This window comes from Haemaphysalis longicornis, unplaced genomic scaffold (genome assembly GCF_048455015.1).
Source record: "Haemaphysalis longicornis isolate Haplotype H1 unplaced genomic scaffold, Haemaphysalis longicornis Haplotype H1 scaffold_13, whole genome shotgun sequence".
Lineage (NCBI taxonomy): Eukaryota > Metazoa > Arthropoda > Arachnida > Ixodida > Ixodidae > Haemaphysalis > Haemaphysalis longicornis.
In genome coordinates, this window is record NW_027526233.1 from 65,331,485 (window position 1) to 65,345,718 (window position 14,234).

The window sequence follows — 14,234 nt, forward strand, 5'->3', positions numbered from 1 at the left end:
GGCGTCCTGGTCGGTGCTTGACGTCAAAAGTGTACTCCGCGAGGTCGAGAGTCCACCTTGCGAACCGGCGATTGGTCGCTCCCTTTTGCACGAGGTACGAAAGGCAGAAATTGTCCGTGTGGACCATGAAACGTGGGCCTCCTCGAAGATATATCGCGAATTTCTCCGTGACTGCCCCGTGTAGAGCCAGGCATTCTAGCATGTTCGAATGGAGACACCTGTCGTGCGTGTTCAGTGATCGGCTCGAGTACTCGATGATTCGTTCCTTCCCATCCTGAACGTGAGACAGCACAGCTCTCAGCCCCGTCTGCGAAGCGTCAACGTGGCGTTGGTCTCACAGTCAATACGGAAGTTAGCCATAATTGGGGGGTTCTTCAGCATGTGCTTCAGCTTGTCAACGACGTCCTGATGATCGCTCGACCACACGAAAGGCGCCTCCTTCGCGAGGAGTTGTCGAAGGGAGTGCGTGAGCTCTGAGAACTCTGGGATGAACTTGCGGTAATGATTGCAGAACTGCAGAAACGAGTAGAGCTTCTTGCCGTTGAGGTGCGGTTCGAACTTGTCGATGGCAGCGACCCTCGCGTCGTCCAGGGTTCGTCCATCGGAGGAGATACCTGCCGCGGTGGCTCAGTGGCTAAGGCGTTGTGCTACCGAGCACAAGGTCACGGGTTCGATTCCCGGCCGCGGCGGCCGCTTTTCTGATGGAGGCGAAAAGCAAAAACGCCCGTGTGTACGAGATTTCGGCGCACGTTAAAGATCCCCAGGTGGTCAAAATTAATCCGGAGCCCGAAGCGAGAAGATCACTACAGCAGCGCTGGAAGCGCCAGCGCCACAACCGCACCCTCCGCAAGCGGATCGCGGCGCTCGGCCGCGAGATCGAAAAATACAGCCGCCAGATGTGCGCCCAGCAGTGGTTCGAGCTATGCAGCGAGGCCGACGGGCAGCTCCACCGGGGAGGCACGTGGAAACTCCTTCGCCACCTGATGGACGAAAGCAAGAGTAAGGAGTTCCAGCGCCACCGGCTCGCCCAGATCATGTACACCGCCACCAAGAGGCTGGGGGAAAAGGAGGTGCACAAACGCCTGAACGAGTGCTACCTTCCCGACACCCCGAGCGAGACGCACGCCGAGTACGCCGGGCCGCCCAACGCCACCCTCGACAAGGCCATCGAGGAGTGGGAGGTTCGCCAGGCAACACAGGCCCTAAACTGCCGATCGGCAGCGGGTCCGGACCGAGTGAGCAACAAGGCGCTGCGTAACCTGAGCGACGCAGCCATAACAGCCCTGACGAAATTCTTTAACAAATGCTGGCAATCGGGCAGCCTCCCCAAGCAGTGGAAGACTGCCAAAACGATCCTGCTTCCCAAGCCCAACAAGCCGCCGGGCGTCGAGAGCCTGCGCCCCATTTCCCTCACCTCGTGTGTGGGCAAGGTGCTGGAGCACGTTCTCAACGCCCGGTGGCAACGTTACCTGGAAGACAACGGGCTGTATCCCGATTCGATGCTGGGCTTCCGCGCAAAGCTCGGTACGCAGGACGCCATGTTGCTCCTCCAACACGAGGTGCTGGCACTCCCACCCGTGCCCACCGCGGACAACCGCGCCATCCTGGGTCTGGACCTGCGTGAAACACTCTGCGATCCTGGCCCAGGTCTCTCGCCTCGGCCTGGGGCGGAGGTCCTACGACTACATCCGAGCCTTCCTGTCCCGGCGCACCGCCCGGCTGGAGATCGGCCGAACGCAGCTCGACGAGCGAGAACTCGGCAGCACCGGCACCCCGCAGGGCTCCGTCATCTCGCCGCTCCTGTTCAATCTGGTGATGATCGGGGTCGCCCGGCGCCTGGACGTGCTCCCCGACGTCAAGTACGCGATCTACGCGGATGACATCACCCTGTGGGTTCCGGGCGGCAGTGACGGCCACATCGAGTCGACGCTGCAAGAGGCGGTGAACAGCATCGAGGCCAGCCTGACCGGCACGGGTCTCCGGTGCTCCCCACAGAAGTCCCAACTGCTGATCCTGCCCCCACCGGGCCGGTACCGCAAGCGCGCCGCCGCCGAGGCGGAGCGCAACATCGTCGTGCGAGCGGGGGACGGCACGGCCATCCCGAAGGTTCCGAGCATCCGGGTCCTCGGCATACACGTGGACGCCAGCCGCACCAACAGCACCACGATCGAGCGAATGACAACGAAGATGGGCATCGCAACGCGCCTCGTCAAGAGAGTCTCCACGCGCGTGCGGGGGATGCGGGAAGCCAGCCTCCTCCGTCTGCTGCAGGCTTTCGTGGTGAGCCACGTGGCGTACGTGGGCGCCTTTCACCAGTGGAGGACCCAAGAGCGGGCCCGGATCGACGCGGCCATCCGCAAGTCGTACCGGGCGGCCCTGGGCCTCCTCAACGGCACCAGCAACGCGGCCCTCCTGTCCCTAGGCGTGCACAACACCCTGGCGGAAATCAGCGAGGCGCAGCGCGTGTCACAACTCGAACGCCTGAGCACCACCAGATCGGGCCGGAAGATACTACAGAGGGTGGGCCTGAGCCCGCCCCTCGAACCCGCGGCGGAGGACGAGCTCGTTCCGCTGCGGGACGACATCGCCCGCCGCGTCATCGTGCCGCCGCTCCCGAGGAACGTCGACCCGGAGCGGAACGTCGAGCGCAGGTCGGCGCGAGCGTGCGCGCTCGCCAAGGAGTACAACAAGCGCGAAGGCGCAGTGTTCGTGGACGCGGCCAAGTACCGCGAGCGGGCCGACACCTTTGTGGCGGTGGTCGTGAAGGCCACCACGGGAGAACTGCTCAGCGCCGGGAGCGTGCGGGCCACGACCGCCCGCCAGGCCGAAGAGGCGGCGATCGCTCTCGCCCTGGTCCGGCCGGGCACGACGACCATCCTCAGCGACTCCAAGTCGGCGATAGCGAACTTCGCCCGGAGCACGGTGTGCAAGAGCACCGCGCGGCTCCTCTCCAGCATCGGGGAGGGAGCCCGCGCGAACAGCACGAGCATCCGCTGGTTCCCCGCCCACGCGGGCCGGGAGCTGCGCAACGGCCACCGCAACCGCAACGAAGAGGCGGACACCGCGGCTCGAGACCTCGCCACGTGCCGAGCCGTGCCCCCCCCCCCCCCCCTCGCCCGACCCCCCTCGGAGCCCGGAGAAGAACAACAAGACGACGATGACGACGCGGAGCCCCTGACCGCCTACGGCGCCACGCTCCGGTGGTACAGGCACGGGAGACGAGCCTTCCCGCCCCCCCATCCGGGGCTTACGAGAGGGGAGACAGTGCTCCTGCGGCAACTGCAGACAGAAACGGTTCTCACGCCGGCGCTCGCGCGCCACGTGTGCCCGGACCTCTACGAACGAATTGAGTGCAGTGTGTGTGCGCGAGTGCCCGCGGACCTTGCCCATCTCATGTGGGGCTGCGAAGAACACTGTGCGCGTGACGGAGGCCGCGGCCTCCCACCGGACGTTCGCGACATGATCGGCTCTACGGAGCACGGAGTCCAGCTCAGGGCCGTCCAGCGGCTCGAGGCTGCTCTGGCGCGGCAACGGCGAAAGGAGGACCCGCGCTCCCCCCCGGTTGCTTCCCTCGGGAACGGTGACAGGAGGCGGGGCGGGGACACCCCTAGTAGCCCGAGCCGCAGGCCAGGCCCATTGCTTCGAGCTCAGCCCGATACCTAGAATATGTAGATAGACAGGGGTGACGGCGAAGCCCTGCGTGGCCTGACCCGCACCCCCCGCCGGACAACGCAATAAAGGTCATTTCTCTCTTTCTCCACTACGGCGCGCCTCATCGCCTGCGTTGCGTCGGCGCGTTAAACCCTACAATCAATCAAATCAATCATCGGAGGAGATGATGTTTCCAAGAAAAGCGATTTTGTCTCGCAGGAACGGGCATTTTCTGATGTCCATTTTCAGACTGTTGATGACAACCCTTCCCAAGGCTTTGTCAAGGAGAGTCAGAGCCTCCGATACAGTTTCTGCACCTTGACCGACGTCATGCATGTAGGTTGAAGTCCCTCTGAGGCCATCGAAGGTGCGCCGCATGACTCTTTGCATGGTCTGCAGAGCCTTACAGAAGCCGAACGCCATTTCAAGATATGCGTACTTTCCTTCGGGTGTCACAAACGCCGTTTTGTGGACGTCCTCCGGCTTTACTCGTACTGCCAAAAACCCTGACTTCACGTCCATGACAGTGAAGTACTTTGAGCCTTCTCTCGTGATATCGTCAATGACATCCTACATTATTGGCACCGGGTACGAAGGGTTGACAGTCTTCTCGTTTAGTTTGCGGTAGTCGTGTACCATTCTTCGTGGCGTTGTCGGGTGATGCGGCTGGTCGACAACGATAGTGGGAGCGCCGTACTCACTCTCGCTCTGCTGAATGATGCGGCGGGATAAGTAATCATCTACTTAGTGCCCGATGAACTGACGATCCAAAGGCGAACACTGGTAGGGTCTCGAAGTTACGGGGATGTCGTTTCGGAGATCGATGCAGTGCTCTACGTGCGGGCACTGTCCCAGTCCGTCGTTCTTGGTCGTGAAGGCCTCGTGGTGGCCGAGCACAATCGAGCGAAGCTCCTCTCGTTGGCGTGGGCTGGCGTCATTTGCAACCTTGTCAACGGCCTCATCCACGAGTTGCTGGAAGTCACCATCAGGACACGGATCTTTCGCAGTTCGCTTCATAAAACAATTGTCGCAGGCCGTGCTTTCGTCGGTGGGAAGGCGGTTGGAAAACGCTGCAATCAGCGTTTCTCCCACGCAAGCTGCTTCAGTGGAGTGGCGTTCACCGCGGGCTTCGTTGCCCGCACTCGGACCAACTTGTACAAGTGTAACGTCGTTTGTGGGGTGAAACGTTACCTCGACGTTCACGGCGCGGTGCCAGTCGGATTGTAGAATCATGTCCATGGCGCTAGGCAGCGGTGTGATCACCGCGTCCGGGAGACGTACATGTGTGGTTCCGACGGCTATGTCGAGTGCCGTCGCTCGCTCCGGCTTGATCGTGTGATTGAGCACCTGTATCTCGTCTGGGGTAGTCCACGGGTGTGAACGGATGTCTGGGCCAACAGCGGTCTCGCTCAAAATAGACACGTTGGCACCACTATCTATGCAAACGCGGACAGGGTGGTTGTTGACGAAGCCGGTCACAATGGGCAAGCTTCCTCCCGTAGATTTCAGAAAAAAGTTGGCCTGCCTTCCCGTTGCGCTGCGTCCACCTGGATCGTTGGCTCTGCGGGCTCGGCGTTCTTCTGCACTTATAGTTTCTGCAGTCTTGGGATGGCTGCACTGCCTCGAAAGGTGTCCTGGATCGTTGCAGTTGTAGCAATGCGCGGGTTTGTAACCACGTGAAGGGCGCTGAGGCTCGAGGGTATCGTCTCCCCTTCCGTTATCTCGTGATACGGCTACGTCGTCCCGTGAGTATTTCGTTGTGGCTTGTGGTTAAGGTGGTCCACCTTGTTGTGGTCGGTAGGTGGCTGCCTCGGGCGACGCCTCGTGTCTAGCAGTGCCGCACGGTCGATCAACTCCACCACGCTGCTGCAGGGCTGAGCAGCGAAGGGGTTCGCCCAGGTGTTATCTTCGTTTCCGCTCAGAATGAGGGAAACTCGTTCCTCCGCGGCAAGCGGGTATGGAGCCTTGTCGAGCAAAGCGTTCTTTGAGTACATGTACTCGACGACTGTCTCGGACGGGCGTAGTCGACGCTTGAACTGGAGATCGAGGAAATCTTGCAGGCTCATTCGTCGATGAAAGCGAGAGAAGAGAGCGTGCTTCCAAGTTTCCCAGCTGACGTACCGTGTACCGTACGATGCGTTCCAGTCTCGCGCTGGGCCCCTGAGGCGGGTAGCTGCAGTTGCCAGCGTCAGTGACGGCCTCCAGTGCGCCAGTTCCGAGATCCGTTCTACCTGTGCTACCCAGTCGTGCAGATTGCGTTGCACGTTCCCGTCGTACTCTGGAATCGCAGAGGCCGTGTCGCTGGTAGAGTGAATCTCGATCGGAGCGGCGGGTGCTGGAGGCCTCAGCAGAAGTTCGGCGAGCTGGGCTTGCGTTTTCGCCACCATGGCAAAAGTGCGAGAGATGTCCGATTCGTTGTCCTGTTGAACGTGGGACGTTTCGTTAGTCGTGGCGCCGTGCGTGCTGCTTGTAGCTGGCGCTCTCGTAGCCTGCGGCACCTCGGTAGCAGCAAGGAGCGTGCTGCGTCGTTCGATGCCTGCTGCTGGCTCCTGGGTCATGGGAGCCGTGTGGCCACCTCTTGCTAGCTGTCTCCGAAGGCTCTGAAGTTCGTCGTGCAGCCTCCCGTTTTCGACGGTTAGCGCCGCTTCCAGGTTCGTCTGCCTGTCGTCGTCGTTGGTAGCCTAGGGCGTCTTTGGCGCACTTGTCATCCGTTCGGATAGCTGGTGACGTCGTACATTGTCCTCGAGGAGACGCGTTACGAGGTCGTTCTTGCGGCCACAACACGGAAGCCTTCGTGTTCCGAGCTCGTCGGTTAGCTGCTGCTTCGCTGAACACAAAACGTGGCGTTCCGTCGAAGCCAACAGCGAGCCGGTCACTGTTGTCGTGGAGTCGGTCGATTCCCCTCGTGTGCGTGGAGCAGTCTCGTCGTCGTGCAGCGGTGCAGCCGATGATCGGCTCGCGTATTCGATGATCCCCGACCGTGAGATGCTTCGCATCTAAAAATAAAGCTTTCAGCAGTACCGTTGCCCCCAATCTATTTAAGATAGTTTTTCGGTGAAGCTTTGCAAATAAACTGAGACGTATTTTGGGATTGAAGTTGAACGTTTTTAAAGCTTTTGCTGCAGGCACTAAAAAAAATCGATGGTGCTTTTCTGACACCTCTATTTACTGCTGACGGGAAGGGAAGGGGCTTGGGGTGGGCTGTAGCTGCCGAGAGCGACGCAGTTAGCTACCAGAACACCAGTGGACAACAAGAAGGCTGATCGTACTTCATCAATGCGCGCGCATCAACGGGCACGCGCAAAAACCTACGTGCCCGTGATGTTTTTGATGTTGAAAAACTTAATTTTGCGCTTGAAAGACCTCGCTGCTGCTCGGATGGAGAGCACCCGTGCTGTGCATCGTTCACGTGGAAGGTGCAAGCTCAAATGTCTCCGACTACAGCGTTAAGTCCACGGGGATGCCTGGCGGAAGTAACCCGTGAATGAGCGTTTGACGAAACACATGCTCAGCGCGTCGCTAGCTATCCTTGTTTGCGAAGCGAAGTGTTTTTCTCTAAAAGAGGGCCCAAAAACGCTAGCATCTTCGTATTATGGCGGAGAAATAAAGAGCGATTCTAGAGAACAGGGTACGGTTCCGTATTTGGGGCCAGCGTGACTGGAAGTTGGTAGCAATATATTGGATTTGTGGACTTCCGCAATTGCACTTGTCTTAGCTTATTGCAGCGGGACAATTATTGTTTCTTTTAGTAACTAATATTGTGTTCCTGGACAGTTAATATGAACCTCAATCACGCTGAGTTTCTCTCTTTTCCGTATTTGGGACAGAAAAGCGCAACATACCTTATGTAACCCTTCGAAGTGTGATGCATGTGTTGCGTGTAATATTCTGTGAAGGCAGCACCTCTGCTCAGGATGCCACGCAAAATAGTTTGTATTTTTACAATCAAGCATAATTTATTTTTGTTAGAAATATATTTATACCGTCACTTTATAGCTTACAGCTTACATACGGCTTCAGTATTGTTTGTAGCTTCAATTTATGTCAAGTATAGGCCGAGCGCCCTATAATAAAAATTAGTTGCGCTCATACCAGGTTTTAGCTGTGAACCAATTATTACACCACATGGTACTGCCAGCCTGGGTCGTTATATTACAGATTGTTATTGTCGAAAAAAACTTATCGGCAATTTGCCATTGTTGAACATAACCGACCATGATTGCCTGTAGGGAACAGAAATAATCCCAACCTGTTTATGGTGATGTCACTTGTTCTGAAAATTTACGAGGTGTCTGGCACCCCAGAAGTCACTCGCTTTCGCAAATATATCACCCTCGTTACCAGTCATGTTTATCGCCTCCTTTGCTAAAAGCGGTGCGTTTGTGGGGACTTCACCCACGACCCATGGCGAATTAGCATAACTGCTGAAATCCCCGTAGTTTTATGGCTTATTCGCAAAAATTTCTACCATAATGTTTCTAGGCCAGAACTGCAGGGTGCTTGACAGTGCCAATAAGTCTCCCAACTCCAGATTGGTGTTTACGACCTCTACTACCTCCAACACCGTTTATATCGGCCGGAAGACCGTATGAAACAAAAAATTGTGCCACCCTTAATTTTGAGTATAATTAAGGCTGTGGATTGATTCGTTGTTTTTTCCAAGAACTGGGTACACCAACTCTTGCTGATACATAAGAATTAAGTGCAGATATAATAGAGAGTTTTAGCAGAGCGGGCCAGCGGCCAGCGGAACGGAGCGGACGAGCGCAGCGCCAGCGGAACGACGCGCGAAAAAAAAAGAGTTTTAGCTGAGCGATCGGCTGCCGCCTCCAGCGAAGCGTTGTACTGCGCCATCTGTCCGTGAAAAATTGAACTAGTCTGATAGGAATATTGAACTCCGCGGAGTGTCAATTCTCGGCCCACCGCCCGATTCACCGTGGCGACGACGCGAACCCATTTGTGGTCGTCGCCAAAACGCCTCGTCGCGGCCGCCTCCCGCAAAATGCAAAGGTCTTCGTACGCCGTGAAGCACTGCGGGGCTTCTTGACTTGCCGCATTTCGGATGCGTCCGTGCCACTAAAGTATGAGTTATTAGAGAGTTTTAGCAGAGCGGGCCAGCGGGCAGCGGAACGGAGCGGACGAGCGGAGGCGCCACTGCGCATGCGTCAGTACGCTGATGCGGCCAGCGGCTTTACGACGCTGCGAGCTCGCCCGCTCGTTCGGTCATCCCAGCGCAGCGCGCCAGCGGCCCGGCGAGCGAGCGTCGGCATTCAAAATGGCTGCCTGTAGCGCGAGCGGCGGTGCGTCGTCATCGCGCACGCACCGCCGCTCGCGCTACAGGCAGCCATTTTGAATGCCGACGCTCGCTCGCCGGGCCGCTGGCGCGCTGCGCTGGGATGACCGAACGAGCGGGCGAGCTCGCAGCGTCGTAAAGCCGCTGGCCGCATCACCGTACTGACGCATGCGCAGTGGCGCCTCCGCTCGTCCGCTCCGTTCCGCTGCCCGCTGGCCCGCTCTGCTAAAACTCTCTAATAACTCATACTTTCGTCTGACTAGTCAGTGACAATATCGCTCGAAACAGTGTTCGCTACGAATGAAACTTCTTTAGAGAGTATTCATGCAAGTGGCACCAATGAGAACGATCCTGAATTAAAAGCTATAAAACCCAAACACCTTAGAAGTGACGTTTGCTTTGGCGATTTGTTTAAGTCTTTACGTTTTTACATAATTGAATCCAAGCAAATAAAATGCTAGCTAACGTCTTTTCTGGTAGAAACTCTTTGTTAGAAAAGTCGGCAAGAAATTTGCGTTGCTTAAACGTATATTCGTGAATAAATCTTTGTGGCGTTGCCTTTTTCCGAAATTCTATGTAATCAACAGGTAATTTTAGTGAACATTAAACCAAATTCGCCTTTGTAGATGATGAATAGCCAAATTTTCAGTGCTGATCCTTTTCATAACATTTTTCTCCCAAAGCGTATGCAGTATTTGCTGAGTAATGCATTACACTATATTGAAGGTAGCATCTGCAACTAAGCTACAGAAAGTCAGTTAGGTCGACCTGTAGTTTTATACTCAACAATCATAGAATCACACAAATAAGATTCAAACTATTCAGGATGCCTTATTAAAGACAATAATCGGTGGAAACATCGAATCGCAATGCACCTGTGTAACTGTTCAGTGTGAGATGAAATTGGCCGGCTTTCAAATGCACCGCTTTACCGAGGTTACTAGATGTATTGTTGACTTGTTACGTTCACCTATTATCACACGTGGTAACGTTGCCATACACTCAGTACATAGAAAATTTGTGCAGTGCGTTTAACTTAAAGAAAGGGTGTCCGAATTTCCGCCAGTTTTTTACGTGTTGCTGACGCCACTTGGTGCAGGTCCGCGTATTCGCGATTCTGCCCCAAGCGATTCCTGAACCACGTCAGCCGATTACCTGCCATAGAAGCCATGTCTATGGGCCCAATTTACAACCAAACACACTGAATTACAGGAGCGGTTCTCATAAGCCACGGAACCAAGCGCAGTTGGCACACAACCGCTCCGATCGATAGCATCGTCAGTTTAGCTTGGTATTCTCTACACACGTTCGCTACAACTATAGCACTTTAAAAGAGCCCGTATCCGTTGTAGGAACTTACAAGCAGGGCCGTAAAAATGGGGGGGGGGGGGGGGGGTGCTTAAAATTAAAAAAAAAATGGGAAGAAAAAAATCGCAGTTGGACATAATGTTATCCGCGGTTGAGCTTCTAATGAACTTGTGGCCGCGCCCATCAGCCATGGACCACACTCCGGAGGAGAATTGTCAATTGAGCAAGTTTGGTTCATAATGCAAACACTGCAAAGGTGACGGGCAAAAAAAAAGGAAAAACGTTGGAGACAGGACACACTGTGTCTGCTATCATTTCTTAGTGCATCGGCTTTGCGCTGTTTGCATTATGAACTCTTGTTCAGTCCTCAGCAAAGCTCGGTACGCTCACTCGCCATCGCCAGGGGCCCCCTGTTCTACTTTCCGGAGCCTCTACATCTCAAGCCGGCTCATTTTCAAAGAGGCTTCTCAGGGCCCTCTTCTCAAAACTTCGCCCGACACCGCTGTTTCCTGGCGCGTGATCCCCGGCTCGCATCAAGCTCTGCGACATTTCTAACTACCCGGCGTACCGTATAACATATTTTTAACCTCACGCGTTCCATGAAACGTAAAGGTCTAAGGCAATCACCCTCAAGCGACGTGCACTATATGTAGCACAGTCCTACAGTACCTGAAACGAACAGCCAGGCTGATTGCTCGATTTGAAACCACCACCCGCGTGGTTACCCAGGGCTCTTCGTCAAATGGACTGGCGCCTGACGGATTAGCGTGGTTCGTCGCTGTAAGCCCTTGATCTCGTTCTGCCACGGTCGCTATGTGTTACAAAACGAGTGGAGTGCGGAATCACGTTGCGCTATCTGCGGCCTCGGATCGTTTTACGTGGTCACACCCCGGAGAAAGCACAAGCCTCCCTCGGGCCGGGAAGGGAACCCTTGAAAGAAGTGTTTTTTAGAACGGTTTCGGGTTGCCTCAATGCCAAAGTGATGTGCTTGGAGGGCCACTCGACAGATTAACTGCATAATAATCTCTAGTACTAGCTGTGTACGCCTCAAGTTTCGCGATTGCTGCCCCGTCCGCCGCCGCTTCGCCGCGGCGCTCGCGACTGAGCGCTGCGTGACTGATACGGGCTCATGGAGCAATTTGGTTTTATTTCGGATCTTTCTGCATTTCCCCGCTCTAAACACCTTGTTATTTGCCGCCTATTCGCGCTTTAAACACCTCACTTAAACGACAAGTAATACCTATTGTCGCTTCATTTAGACACACTACTGGCACAGTGAGAGGTTTGTTTCACCTTGCAGCGCGGACAACGAATGAGGCTTTGTTTCGAATATATACTTCGTATAAAATTTATTTCGGGGATGTCATTACCCAATACCTGACAATACCTTGCGTCTATTATGAGAATATAAGCTACACGAAAATGTTAAGTATATTCCGAGGCTGCGAGTCGTGTAATACATGCCCACTCACGCCTTATAGCAAGAACAAACGAAACTTAATGAAACCAGCAAAAAATTAAGTCTTCAAGTCTACAAGAAACAGAATAGTTCGTACCGGAATTAAAAAATTCAGTGAAGCTTCGGAAATGCTAAAGCCATTCGTCTAAATTTAGGACTATCCGAAGCCACTAGATGCGAATTGAATTCGACATGGGGGGCGCTTACAATTGTTGCGTAAATGCGCAGCGAAATCAAGGAATCAACGGTTTAGTAATTACGCACGCAAATTATGCGTACACTTTACTTTTTGTTTTTCTCCTTTAATGCACAGCTGATCCCTCTACAAACGTTTTTTTTAAGTATACAAGGTATTCAGTTCACAAGCGATGAAAGCTGTCGTTAGAAGAGTTGCGGTATCGGATAAGGCCCTCCGATTCCAGTTTGTGTCGGACTCTGCCGGCTCACTTTGTCAGTTGACGATGTTTCGAAGAAGCGTTTATTCCTGGCAGCGGTTACTCTATAAGCGCGTATCGCGCTGCTCGCTGAGGCTATATGTAGCAGATGAATGTTTGCAGCGCTCACCTCGCGACAAGACGATGCCGGCATATTTTGTTGTCGTGTGCTGATTGCCAAGTATATTTTTGCATTATTCACCGTAATTGTTGCGTACAATGTTAGGGAAGTTCGGGCCCAATTGACTTGTACAGTGTAGGGATCAATGACTGAGGTATTATATTGGCAAGCGTGACTGGCGTTCTGGGACGTATGAGTGCTCTGCTAGCTTGTGTAGCCACCCACAACCGGTTTACAACGTGTTGTGTTACCGTGCAATGCCACCTGAGGAATGCTGCTTACGAAGACACTCAGTAAATGTCAGGGCAGAGGAATTACAATCAGCTTCATGCATATGGCGGTTTCGCGACAACGGCCTGTAATATACACTTGGCATTTAGAAAGACCGAATGTACCCCACTAAGAGTGCGTGAGAAAGATTTACACTCGCGAAAATACACCACATTTGCGAAGGGAGTGACTGCTCTACATAAATACGTATTTCCAACGCATACAAACGGTGAATATCGGTCGTGAATGCCCCTAAAGCGGCGGTGTCTGTGTGGAACGGGCGAAGCCTTCCGCGGTTGCTTTAAAACCGGGCCACTCGGGGGATTGCAGTGGAGCCCCTATAGGCAGCGCACGAGGGGCGTAGCTCGTACGCGAATAGAGAAAAAAAAACCAGTGCGACATCGGAAATGCTGTAGACGTTCGTGTAACCTCAATCGGAGTAGGACTCACCAGACCCAACTAGATGCGAAAAGCACTCCTATTTTGCAGGACGAAGGGGGGGGGGGGGGGGGGGGGGAGGATGCTTAACTATTTTGGTGTCCTAATACGGAAGAAAGTAACAGAATTAACGTTTTAGTACTCACACACACTTAACCCGCGCGTTCACTTTTTTTTCGGTTTTTCGGCTTCAACGCACTGCAGTTGAACGCTAGACGGACGCATATTTTTAGAGGGGCCCTGAAAGAGGTTCTGCCCGATACATGCATGTTCACATTTTGAAATACTCAATGTTTTGGTAATCACCTCCTTCAAGAATTTTTTGCAAGCGGTGAATATTAGTGGGTTGAATGCGAATCAAGAGAGAGAGAGAGAGAGAGAGAGAGATAGAGTGGGGGAGGGAGAGAGCAAGAGAGAGAGAGAGAGAGAGAGAGAGAGAGAGAGAGAGATTGCGAATCAAAACATCACATTTTCGCAAGCACCCCAATTGCGCCACGTTCCGTCTACCTTCTCAAACCGCGCGAGCATGACAGCTCATGATGCTTCCCTTCTGTGCGAAGTCTGCAAGAACATCCGGTTGCGGGCGTAGTTTGCTGCTGTTGCGATATTCTGCTCCGCAATATCGCCCTGGAACGGGGCCGTCTGACTTTCTGCGTTCCGTTTACGCCGTGTTTTTATCCTTTTGCTTACAAACTCTCCCCTCCTCTGACGGCTGGAAAAGGTGACGGAAGGAATAGGGCAACACTGTTAGGCTTCCACACCACGCCGGAAGATCGCAGAAGAGAAAGAGAAAGACCCGGAAAAGAAAGACCCTGTCACCTCGCAAACCTGGTGACGACTTGTTTTGGCCATGTGTCTAAAATATGTGAACGAATGACTAAGGAATCGCTTCGAAATGTCTTCGAGCGAGCCCGTACATGCGCTCATAAGCAATAACCTCGTTTTAGATATACTGCTAATTTAGCCGCTCTTTCGCACCAATGTCGAGCTTGGTCGTCTTGTGGTGACGGCATACATGCGCGTAAGTAGTAATATTCCAGTCCGTTATTCCAATAGGGTCTAAAAAATTATAACCTTAAAAACAAGCACCCGAAGGGTTGCACAGTACGGCCTATTTTTGTAGGTTGCTTCAAGTCAAGTCAAGTCAAGTCAAGTTGAAGTTTATTCATCAAAAGTAAACAGATTACGAAGAAATTTTACAGACAAGGGTCCCGAAGTCTGCGACTGCACTGCTACCCTCGATAGTGAAGTGGAGGAAAA

General features: G+C 53.9%; 1 protein-coding gene across 1 annotated transcript in view; it reads right to left on the reverse strand.

Annotated features, from left to right (window-relative positions):
- Positions 1-11,075, reverse strand: part of LOC144164321 (acetylcholinesterase-like) — a 45,437-nt gene extending 34,362 nt beyond the window's left edge. Inside the window, exon 1 of the mRNA XM_077694817.1 lies at positions 10,922-11,075. The gene's annotated coding sequence lies outside the window, so the exon portion shown is untranslated. The remainder of the gene's footprint in view (positions 1-10,921) is intronic.
- Positions 11,076-14,234: the final 3,159 nt, after the last annotated feature.